The sequence below is a fragment of the Lynx rufus genome, unplaced genomic scaffold, assembly GCF_022079265.1.
Source record: "Lynx rufus isolate CCGP_SWC_20201006 ecotype Redwood Valley unplaced genomic scaffold, mLynRuf1.p SCAF_2, whole genome shotgun sequence".
Classification (NCBI taxonomy): Eukaryota; Metazoa; Chordata; class Mammalia; order Carnivora; family Felidae; genus Lynx; species Lynx rufus.
The window spans coordinates 94,921,709-94,934,151 of record NW_025814834.1 but is presented as its reverse complement, the minus strand read 5'-3'; the positions used below and the strand labels follow the sequence as shown (position 1 = coordinate 94,934,151).

The 12,443-nt window shown below is 36.7% G+C and overlaps 1 pseudogene; it reads left to right on the top strand.

Annotated features, from left to right (window-relative positions):
* Nucleotides 1-6,824: 6,824 nt before the first annotated feature.
* LOC124514721 (BRCA2 and CDKN1A-interacting protein-like) lies at nt 6,825-7,874 on the top strand (annotated as a pseudogene).
* The last annotated feature ends 4,569 nt before the right edge of the window (nt 7,875-12,443 follow it).

The following is a 12,443-nucleotide window of genomic DNA, read 5'->3' as shown; positions in this document are numbered from 1 at the left end:
AAAATATAATGTCAGATAGAAATACAGAAATTATTGTAATGAATACAAAAGGTTAAGAGCTTAAAGATTGACAGAATGAGGTATACAGTCTATTTGAGACAGGGTGATCAGGGAAGACCTCTTGACATTTGAAAATGCAAACACTCGAATGAAGTAAGAGAACAAGCCATGAGATATATGAGTGAAGAACATTCTGGGTAGAAGGAACAAAGTACAAAGGCCATGAAATGGAGGAGATGGAAATGGAAATTATACTTGTTTACTGATGTTCAGTGTCCTCCCGAAGACAGCATTTAAAGGAATAAGTACATTAAGAACACTTTGAGGTGTGGCTCTGGGACTGTCGGCTATGCATATTTTTAGCCAAATGAATCATTTCCACTGTAGAGCCTGTTAATTCCAAATGTACTGGATTTTAAAGGACATTAGCAAAGTCTAAACCTAAATCTTTAATCTTCACTTGTCTTTTTAATGCTAAACCAAAAGGATTTCTTGTTTTTTCAATACTAAACCAAAAGATGCATTTATATAGAGTGGTAGGTAAATCTTTGTGTTGAAATGTGAGAATTTCTGGTCCAACCGCAGTAGTTCTCAAGATCAGTCCAGTGGCAGCTTGTCCTAAAGTTATCTACTTTTCATTTCTTCTTCCAGTGAGTTGAAATGAGGACAAGGGGAGATACCTGGCTTGGGCCTTTCCAGCCAGCTATTATAAGGATCTGACAGGACAGCAATCAAGCAAAAGTCATTGAGCCTTTGCTTGAACTACTCTGGTGACAGGAGTGCATTCCTAAGGGACTTCTTGTTTCTTGTCTCTTATTTCTTTGTTTCCGGGTTTTCAGGTATATAGCTATAAATGTGAATATATATAGATATGTACATATCTGTATAGCTGTGTATGTTTATGTTTGTGTATATATACGTGTATGTATGTGTGTAGGTGTGTATATACGTATATAGTATTTGATGTAGAGGAGGGTATAGTCAAAGGAGAGAAGATCCGGTTGGAGGAGAAGAGCATAATTGAAATGTTATCATAAATGTACATCAATATCAGTGTCATCTATAGGCTCTCCTTCTCCCTCCTTGCCTCCAGAGAGTAGAAAATAAAGTATGGGTAGGGATGGGAGACTTTACCTGCCCAGGCCTAAGACCCACTTGCTTGGCCCAGTTGTCCTAAAAAGAGGGAAAAGGGATAGGAAGAGTAACCCTATAGATGCCCTCAGTAGGTATGTGTCTCCCAATTTTACTCCCCCTGGCTGTTTAGCACCACCTTAGGCTTACCAGGTTGTATTCCATATTATTGCTGGTGAGAAACTCGATCTAATCCTCAAAGCAAATTAGATCTTGTCACAGAACCAGGCAGCTAGACCATAATGGTATCTTTGTGGTTTTAGGTTTTTATCTTTTATAAGGTGGTACAATCATAGGAAAGAAATGTCTTGAAGGATAGTTTTAAAAGCTATTTTTAGATCATTTTGATAAGCTGATTTCAGAAATGTGCTCAGGTTGTTTATTTTTTTAATTTGGATAATTTTGCCACCTTGTGTGTCTTTTGAAATCAAAAATATTTATTATTCAATACATCAACAGATGGTAAACTTTTCTTTTTGACTGAGATGAAAACTGAACCAGTGTAAAACTTACTACATTTCTAAAATGAACTTTTTGGAAAGTTTGCACTTTTAAAAGCTTTTTTAAAACAGTGCATTACATATAAAAATCAAACAGTACAGTGGATCAGTAGTTGATTATCATTCCCTTATCTGCTGTCTTATTATCAGGATTCATGAGTCTCTTGAGCTAGAATGTTCTTAGCGTCAAATGGATTCTTTTTCATGCTTCCATCAATTTATCAATATCATGTCAAATTGTTTTGTTACACGTTGGAAGCATGGGTTTTCTGTAACTTTTTAATTCTGGAGTTTCTAACAGCCTTTTTTTCTGATTGGCAAGCAATAGTGTACCATCACCATACCCTCAAAGTTATTCAGCTCTATTTCATGGATACTTCTTTCTTTTTTTTTTTTTTAATTTAATTTTTTATTTTTTTAAATTTACATCCAAATTAGTTAGCATATAGTGCAACAGTGATTTCAGGAGTAGATTCCTTAGTGCCCCTTACCCATTTAGCCCATCCCCCCCTCCCAGAACCCCTCCAGTAAACCCTCAGTTTGTTCTCCATATTTATGAGTCTTTAGCTATTGTTGATAGTGCTGCTATAAACATGGGGGTGCATGTGTCCCTTCGAAACAGCACACCTGTATCCCTTGGATAAATGCCTAGTAGTGCAATTGCTGGGTTGTAAGGTAGTTCTATTTTTAGTTTTTTGAGGAACCTCCATACTGTTTTCCAGAGTGGCCGTACCAGCTTGCATTCGCATCATGGATACTTCTTTACCTCAGAGATTTTCTCTTTGATTCTTGTGTCCTGCCCTCATCCTGGGACTTCCCTTCTGCCCTCCAAGGTTGAATCAACTGTTTGCTGGATTCTATGGATCCTTCCTCTTTCTTGGTTTTTAAAATACTCATTTTGCTAGATAATAGCCTGAGGTATTTTCCTTAAAAAGTTTGCTTGAGAAGTAAACCTTTTCAGACTTTACATGCCTGAAGTCTTTATTCTGCCATCATACCTGAATGATGTTTTAGAATGCTAAATTCAAAATCATTTTTACCTTGTATTTAAATTTGTCTTCTAGTATCTGGGTTGCTTTTAGAGATCTGCTGAAATTTTCCAAACATAAAGTTTGATAGAGGACTCATTTCAGCGGTTACTAACATTTTGTACTGTTTGTTTGATCATATATCTGTCAATCCATCTCATTTTTTTCAGTTTATTTTTGAGAGAGACAGAAAGCAGAAGCTGGAGGGGGCAGAGACGGAGTGAGGGAGAGAGAATCCCAAGCAAGCTCCACACTGTTAGCACAGAGCCCAGTACAGGGCTCGAACCCACGAACTGAGAGATTGTGACCTGAGCCAAAACCAAGAGTGAGCCACTTAGGCCCCCCTCATCTCATTTTTTAAAATGTTTATTTATTTATTTTTGAGGGAGAGAGAGAGAATCCCAAGCAGACTCTGTGTTGTGAGCCTGGAGCCCAGCACAGGACTCGATCTCACAAACCGTGAGATCATGACCTGAGCCGAAATCAAGAGCCAGACACTTAACTGACTGAGCCACCCAGGTACCCCAATCCATCTCATTTTTTTTTTTGACACATTTCAAAATAAATTTCAGGGATCACTTCACTCCTGAACACTTTGGCATTCATGTAATTAACTAGAGTTCAGTCAGTATTTGATTTTTTTTTTTATGGGTAAATATACACATAGAAATGCATAAATCAAGAACTTAACCATTTAGTGAAATTTCAATAAATTGTATACATAGACCCTGGTGCCTGTCAAGGTATAGAACATTACCATCATGCCAATAAACAACAACCAAAAGTTTTGATTCTTTTTCATCATATGTTTTCTAGTGCTGGGCCTTATATAAATGAATTCATACAATATGTACTCTTTTGTGTAAGTCTTCTTTAACTCAACATGTTTTTCACATTTATCTACGTTGTTACATGTGTGAATGTTTCCGTTTTTACTATAGAATAGAATTTTATTGCATAAATATACAATTCGTTTTTCTCTTCTACTGATTGCCACCCCTGTGCTGTTCCTGGTTTTTAGCTTTTATAAATAAAGCTCTTTGACTCATGAGAGTATTTGAGAATAAGTTTTGCTTTGTTTTTTGTTTTAAAGTTTATTTATTTATTTAGAGAGAGAGTGAGAGCAAGCAAGGGATGAAGAGAGAGAATCCCAAGCAGGCTCTGCACTATCAACATGGAGCCTGACTCAGGGCTCAGTCTCACAAACCATGAGATCATGACCAGAGCCAAGATCATGACTCAGATGCTTGACTGACTGAACCACCCAGGCGCCCCAAGAAGTTTTAAATCTTCAAATTAGAAACACCTACTAACATGGAATATTATAGCACAAAAATCCATTCATATATTTCTTTATTCCATTTTTTCCTAGTTCTTGAATTTTTGTCAATATAATATTAAGTCACAATTTAGCTGAGAATACTGTCAAACTTTTTCATTTCTTGCTATTCTTAGTAATACAAAGAGCAGGTAGGAAGATTATTTAAAATCATCTCCGTTTTGTAAAAAATAATCTCTGTACTCAACATGGGGCTTAAACTCACAACCCTGAGATCAAGAGTCACATGCTGTGCTGACCCAACCATAAAATCATTCCCCTTTTTTAAAGTTTTGAATATTCTTATTGAAATTTTAAGATTAACCTGTGTTTCCTAGCCCATTGACTGACTTTAGGTAATTGGGTATTTATGTTAATTAGATGTAATTAAGTGTAGGTTTTTCCTAGAAGTTAGCATTTCAACATATGCACTGATTTTAGAGGTAGTCATTTTTTAAGAATATATTAGTTTGACATTATCTTTCATATGAATCATTCTTTAATCCAGAGAGACATGACGTTTTGTGTTGTGTTTTGTGTCTATTATGCAAGAGTACTATGTGTTTTGTTTATTTTTAAACAAAGAATGTTGCTTCTACTTGTAATTGTTTTGGAATTTTAAAGACCCAAGTTTAAACTCGTAAATTCATGATCTAGAAGGCCTTTTCCAACTCTAAAGTTTTATTAAATTTTTAAGGTAAATAAAGAATGAAATTTTCTGGTTGCCATATTACATTACACGAAAGGGTTAACCTGGTGTAAGGCCCAGTGTATACATTCCATGGCTTTTTGTGAGTGTTAATTTTATACCTAATGAATGCTGATTCTGAAATTTAAAATTTAAAAAGTGTAAAGTGTCTTTTGTAGTCTAGTTTTTAAGCTGTGTTTGTGGCACATGAAAATTGCTTGATGGCTTTTCTGAAAGCTACTTGCAGCTGCTACACAACTTTTCAGTTGAGTCTACCTAACTACTGAAATGGAAAGTCCAGTAATAAGATAGGCGACAGTTTAAGAGGATTGATTTAAATGTTAAATACAGTTCATATCCACTTGGACTCTATTAGCATCTAACACCTGTACTTTAATTTTAGAAAGGAAATTATTCATCTTTTCTCATGTTGTTTTCTCTTGGTTTATGTGGCATTTGTGAAAATGCTTACAGAAATGCTGGTACTAAGATAAGGGATAATTGATGTTCTTGTTTGTGAGACAAACAAGTTCCACTAAGATCACAGAAATGGCTACTAATTAAATTGCTTCTATCCTTAAAGACATACCTCTGCCTTCAAGAAGCTCATGACTTAGTAGAAATCCATTTGAGTCAAAATTTCCATATTCTAAATGGCTGCAGCTTCCATTTCCTTTTCTTGCTTTCTCTACTTCCTACTTGCTCTCTCCTTTCCTCTCATCATTGAACAAATTAGCTTAAAGATAGGGCAGCTTAAAGAATGAGCTATGAAAAAGGAGTCAGGGATGCCTGGCTGGCTCAGTCAGTAGAGCATGCCACTCTTAATCTTGGGGTTTTAAGTTCAAGCCCCACATTTGATGTAGAAATTACTTAAAAATAAAATTTTTTGAAAAGAAAAAGAAGAGTCTCACTTGGTGGTTTTTAATGAAATATATCAATATATGCATTTCCAAGGATAACATGGGGTTTACACCTTCTAAATGCAAAATACAGAACCAAGTGAAAGTTGGTGGTCAGGTAACATTAACTGAATTGCTTTTACATATCCTATCATAAAGTCTTGTTATAAAGAATACAAGCATTCTTGTCTTGATCTCATTTCTCTCACAGCTTTTCATCTGACATCCTGTGCTTCAAAGATACTAAGTTAACGGCCTGGCCAGGACTTCAAGAATCATCTCTAAACTACAAGTCCAACTTTGTACTATACCAAGTATAAAGGAATTAATCAGATCAATTAATGTACCCCCTTATTTTTGGCCCCAGAACTTAATGGAGGCAAGTTTATTGGGGAATATTTCAAGATAGATTGCTTATCATGCTTACTACAGACTCAGTACTTTATTCTTCTAGACATTCTAATGTTACTTGCTCGAAACTACTTATGTACTTAGAAGACCTTCCTTCCCTCCTGATTCAAATGCTAGTGTTTATGACCAAGTTATAAATGAGCCTACACCACTCAGTGAGCTAATTAAGAAATTGAAAAGTCAGCATACATTGCCTATGATATAACTGAAAAATAATTTCAGTTTATTTAGTAAAGAGTTTGTTTTATGTCTACTGTGCAAGAGTTTGTGTGTGTCTACTGGTGAGAAAATATGCATTGTAATAGTATGGAAAGCATAGTACATTCTTTTTAACTCACTGACTTGATCTAATCCAAAATTTAAATTCCACATAAAGTCACTGAGAGACCATAGAATGACATTTGCTTGTTGGTCTGGTGTTTTTTTCATGACAAAGATACTGTGTTTATTTAGGTTGTGTATTAAGAGTGGCTTTTAGGGAGGATGCCTGGGTGGCTAAGTCGGTTAAGCTTCCGACTCCTGATTTGGGCTCAGGTCATGATCTCAGGGTTCCTGAGTTGAGTTTGAGCCCTGTGTCAGGCTCTACACTGACAGGGCAGAGCCTGCTTGGGATTCTCTCTCTTTCCCTCTCTCTCTGCCTCTCCCCTGCTTACTCTCTCTCTCCCAAAATAATAATAATAATAATAAACTTTTTAAAAAAGTGGCTTTTAGGGAAGTTGTTACAGAAAAAAACATAATGTCTTATTTTGTAAACCAGGATGTATTTTTTTAATGTAGTACATTTTGTGAAGTAGAACATTTTAAAATTAATTGCTAGTTTGTTGTTAAAAGTGCTTGACAGAGGCTTGTATGGCGTCCAGGCCCAAGTGGCATGCCTTGGGTAGTGGGGCTCCACAGGTTCCAGGTGTTCCGGTCCCATGAGATGAGGAAGAAGAGGAAGATGAAGTGGAGGATGAGGACGAAGACGATAAAGACAGTGACGAAGAAGAGGATGAAGACGACGAGAGCGTCGACGAGGAAGTGAATGTTGAATTTGAAGTGTATTCCATCTCAGATAATGATTATGTCAGAATTAAGAAGTTAACTGCAGCAGCTTTTCCTGAAGGCTCCTGTGAACATTGCAGAACTAACTGATTTCTTAATTCAACAAACCACATCGGGAGTGTGATTAAGCAAACAGATGTTTCAGAAGACAGTGATGACGATGTGGATGAAGATGAGATTTTTGGATTCATAAGTCTTTTAAATTTAACTGAAAGAAAGGGTACGCAGTGTGCTGAACAAATTAAAGAGTTGATCCTGAGCTCCTGTGAGAAGAGCTGTGGAAAGATCTCAGTTGAACAGCTGGACGCGCTTTTCAACGACGCCTCCTAGCCTGTGGGCTTTCTCCTCAGAGAGAGGTTCATTAACGTTCCTCCTCAGATCGCGCTGCCCATGCACCAGCAGCTCCAGAAAGAACTGGCAGAGGCACACGGAATGAACAAGCTGTGTGGAGAGTGTTCCTTCTACCTTCTGATTAGCAAGATGTTTGTGGAAGCTGGAAAAAACAATCCCAAAAAGAAATGGAGCAGCCAAGAAAAAGATGAGTTCATGTTCGCAAGTGCAGAGGAAGAAATTTTCTATGAGAAGGCAATCTTGAAGTTCAACTACTCGGTGCAGGAAGAGAGCGACACCTGTTTGGGAGGCAGGTGGTCCTTTGACAACGTCCCAATGAAGCCCTTGCAAACTGTGATGTTGATTCCAGGTGACAAGATGGATGAAATCATGGGTAAACTGAAAGAGGATCTCTCTCTCTCTGACCCATTTCCCATGGGCAGCAGGGGGCTGGTTTTCATTTTTGTAAAATTACCAGAAAACAGCTCAGATTTACTGAAAAACTCATCACTTTATTCAGATTAAGGCCCTCTACAAAAAAGTAGGGTTGTCACCTGTGTCTGTGACACATTTACAAAATAGCTTTTAAAAAAAAAAAATTTGGTCAAATTATGAATGGTTGATGAAGAGCTTTTCCAGTAAGAAGGAAAACGTGGAGTAGTAATTTAGAACTCAATAAAAACTTCCATTTTTTATTTTTAAATAATGGAAAAAAAAAGTGCTTGACATCTATTCCATGAATAGTTTTCCTGGTTATCTGGAATATTTTTCTTTATATCTGGAATGGTCTTTCTGACTAAAGTTTATCCAACCTGGAGGAAATTCAGTATATTTCACACTGAAATGAATTACAGAATTTGATTACCTTTTTTTTGGAAGGTAAGATTTATCCAATTCAAGATCTCAATAAATGTGTTCTGGCGAAAGCAAACAGCAGTGATTTACGTAAGTTTTCAACAATACAGATTCACAAGAATGTTTATAAATTATTGCCATGAAAGAAGGGAGTAGGCAGAAATTGAGATGTGCAGTGTTGCAGATATTGGGGATTGAGGAGCACCAGAATACAACTCAGGTGTATTAAGATCCTAAAGGTACTAAGGAGTTGGACTTGGTTTTCATGAATATGCATTTGAGTATGAGTAGGTCAGATGCTGTCGATCAAGCACTGTTAAAAATTTCCATAAGATTTCAAGATGTGGCATGGGTGTTTTTGTTTGTTTCTATATAATCTGACATATAAACCGTGTTGAAATTTATTGGCCAGTCTTGGGTTTTTTCCTACTGATATTTTTATACAGCCTAATTGAGATATAACAGACATACCATAAAATTCACCCATGTAAAGTTTACAGTTCGTTGGGTTTTAGTATATTCACAGAATTATGCAGTCACCACCATAATCTTATTGTAGAACATGAACATCACTTCAAAAAGAGGGGCACCTGAGTGTCTCAGTCGGTTAAGTGTTCAACACTTGATCCAGCTCAGGTGTTGATCTCAGGGTCATGAGTTCAAGCCCCATATTGGGCTCCATGCTGGACATGAAGCCTATTTAGTGAATGTGGGGGTTTTTTGTTTTTGTTTTTGTTTTTTTAACAGTCATGCTCCGTGGTCCTTTCTTCCTCCCCCAGACCTAGAGAACCATTCACCTACATTCAGTCTTTGTAGATTTGCATCGTACAGTGTGTCACTTTTTGTGACTTTCTTTTAAGCATAGTTTTTAAAGGATCATCCACGTTGTAGCATGAATCAGTTCTTCATTCCTTTTTTGTGGCTGAATAATATGCCACTGTATGGACCACATTTTTTTTATCCCTCAACTGAGGGGCATTGGAGTTATTTCTACTTCTTGGCAATTGTGAATAACACTGCTGTAATTATAAGCAAACAATTTTTTGTGTGGATGTATGTTTTCGTTTCTCTTGGGTATATACCCAGGAATGGAATTGCTGGGTCATATCATGACTCTGTGTTTAACCATTTGAGGAGCTGATAAACTGTTTTCTGAGGTAGCTGCACCATTTTGCATTCCTGGTAGCAATATGAGGGGGGTCACAGTCTCTCCACATACTCCCCAGTGCTTGTCATTGTCTGTCTTTGATTATAACCATTTTAGTGGTTGTGTAGTAATATCTTGTGGTTTTGATCTGCATGTCTCTAATGATTAAAGATGGTGAACATCTTTTCATGTATTTATTATTGGCTCCTGTTGATTTTATGTAGACCTTGATATCTAGATGTTGTTTGTATACCTTTTATGAACTCTATAATTACTCAGTATTTAGGCTGTATTTGTCACATAAAATGCCATTGTATGTTTGAACACATTACGTATGTTATATTGGAGAATTGGAGAGAGACTAATTCATCAGTGTTTTCCAAACTTACCTGATAAATAGGATAGTCACCAGTTTGCCTAGGACAGTCCCTGTTGATGCCTGTTGTTCTGGCATACTTATAAAAGTAGCCTCTTTCACTCTGAAGTGCCCTGCTTTGGACAATAAATTACATGGCTATGCTACTGACAATTAACCTAGAGTATTTAAATACACACTTGCTATCTGCTAGATCAGAGTCTCTAAGAAAAAGGCCTGGAAATACGTTTTTAACAATTTCAAGGTCAAGCACATTTATGTTATCCTAGCAGAATGCTGGTGTTTCTCTGTAACCCAGAACCCATTATCATTGTTTTTAATGGGACAGTGAGTTGCAAGTTAAAATAGGAGAGGAATAATTTCTTTTGATAGGCTAACACCATCCTTCTCCTTAAAGTAATGATAGAGGAGTATTTTATAACATGCATGTTAGGTTCTTAGGAGCAAGGGAATATGGGATAGCAAAGTGAAATAAGTTTCTGGAAGTTGGGTGGTCTCAGGATGGAGGGCAGTGAGCAAAACTGAGCTTCCCTTTGAGTTTGATGACAGGAGAGGAGAAACTCATGAACATGTTCTTCATACTTGAGACCTAGGAGCAAGAACTAATGGCAGGGTAGGGGGTGGGGGTGGAAGAAGTACTTTCAGATTCCAAGGCTATGTTACAGAAGAAGGATAGAATGTGATACCATTAGTTCTTATTTATTTGGGGTCAGGGGGATTTGAGAATATTTTTAAGTCAGGCATTTGTAAGAATTCTGTATTTAAAAAAATTTTTTTAATGTTTGTTTATTTTTGAGAGAGAGACAGAGTGCAAGCCAGGGAGGGGCAGAGGGAGAGGGGGACAGAATCCAAAGCAGGCTTCAGGCTCTGAGCTGTCACCACAGAGCCCGATGCAGGGCTCAAACCCGCGAACTGTAATGTCATGACCTGAGCCCAGCCCAAGTCAGATGCATAACCTACTGAGCCACCCCAGGCATCCTGAGAAATGTACTTTTATACCAGTATCAGAGATGCCCATTCAAGTTTTAAAATTTTTTAATTTGCTAATTATGTGACTCCCTTTAAGATGAAAGCAACATATCTGACTCAGTATAAAGTAAAGAATGTGCACTAATTATTTGTAGAGGGTGATTTCATCACCTTTTACCACCAATTGTACATAATTAAGAAATTAGTTAAGAAATGGCTGGAAAGTTAGCAATTTATGTGTATCCCAACATAACTGTAGCCTCATGGTATTTCCATTAGCCAGAAACTCAAGCCAACTCTTGTATGGGCCATACTATCAAGCAATACAGTCTTCAGTATAATTATCCACACCATAATATTTCATCCAAGAATTCTTTGGATGGAGAGCAAAGGCCTTACTATTTTTTTTTTTTTAGCTTTATTGAGGTATAATGCATGTACGGTAAACTGCATGTATTCAAAATATATATTTGGAAGAGATGCTGGGTATTTTTTTAATTGATACTGTGGCAAGTCTGCCATTATAATTTGTCTTCTAAGCATACAATAACAGTGGAGAAATAAAACAGCTTGTTAATTTAACTTGGGGAAACTCATGAATTATTCATAGTAAGATGTTTTACAAGGGATTATTAAGACTTGTCCATAGTTAATGAGTAACTACTCTTGTCTCCAAAACTAGTTACTTTTTATCTGTACATATTTATCTGAGAGAATGAGAGCAAATAGTAATGTGCCAAATGAAGGACTGAATAATAAATGCTTGAGAAGTTCAAAAGAATAAGAAATGGCTGGACTGAAGAAGTTAGGAAAAGTTGTGAGGAAGAAAGTAGATCATGTAACAGATAAAGACAACGTAAGAAAGGGTCCATTGGAGTTTGAGCTAGACCTTAGAGAACAGATTTGATTCATTAGGCAGACATGGATGAAAGAGCATTCTAAAGAAAGAGAACCATGGAGCACCTGGATGGCTCAGTCAATTAAGTGTCAGACTTTGGCTCAGGTCATGATCTCACGGTCCATGAGTTCAAGCCCTACACTGGGCTCTGTGCTGATGGTTCAGAGCCTGGATCTGCTTCGGATTCTTTGTCTCCCTCTCTCTACCCTTCCCCTGCTCGCACTCTGTCTCTCTCTCAAAAATGAATAAACATTAAAAAAAAATAATAAAAGAGAACCAGTGAGTATAGGTAATGAAAGGTGAGTGTTCTGGCTTGGCTGCAGTTGAGGATGACTGAGGAGAAATAAAAGTGGAAAGTTAAGTTTGGGCAAAGATCTGAAACTAAAGGATTTTAAGTTGTGTCCTCTTAAGGCAAACTACTGAACGTTTTTTTGGGCAAGATAGTTGATTTCAGATTTCATTGTCTTACTGTTTTTTGATGCATTTAATACTTCAGTTGTGGTTATCAGGAAGTTGATTTTTAATTTGTCTTCTATAGTCAACTTGTCACTTTTTTTTGGACTATCAAATATCTTATAAAGTAATAATATCTGGAAGAGAGGGAGAGAAAAATTATAATTACACATGTAGTATTAGGTTATGGCTTAATTCAGAAAATAGGAATTTTTAAGAATTGAGAATTCAAGAATGTGAATTTTAGGCAACATATGGAGTCCTGAAAGATTCAAAGATATTGGGCCCTTCTCGTATGTGAAGATTTAAGATTATATTGTCTCATTCTTTTCTTTTTTAATGTTAGTTTATTTATTTTGAGAGAGGGAGAGCAAGTACAGGAGAGGGGCACAGAGA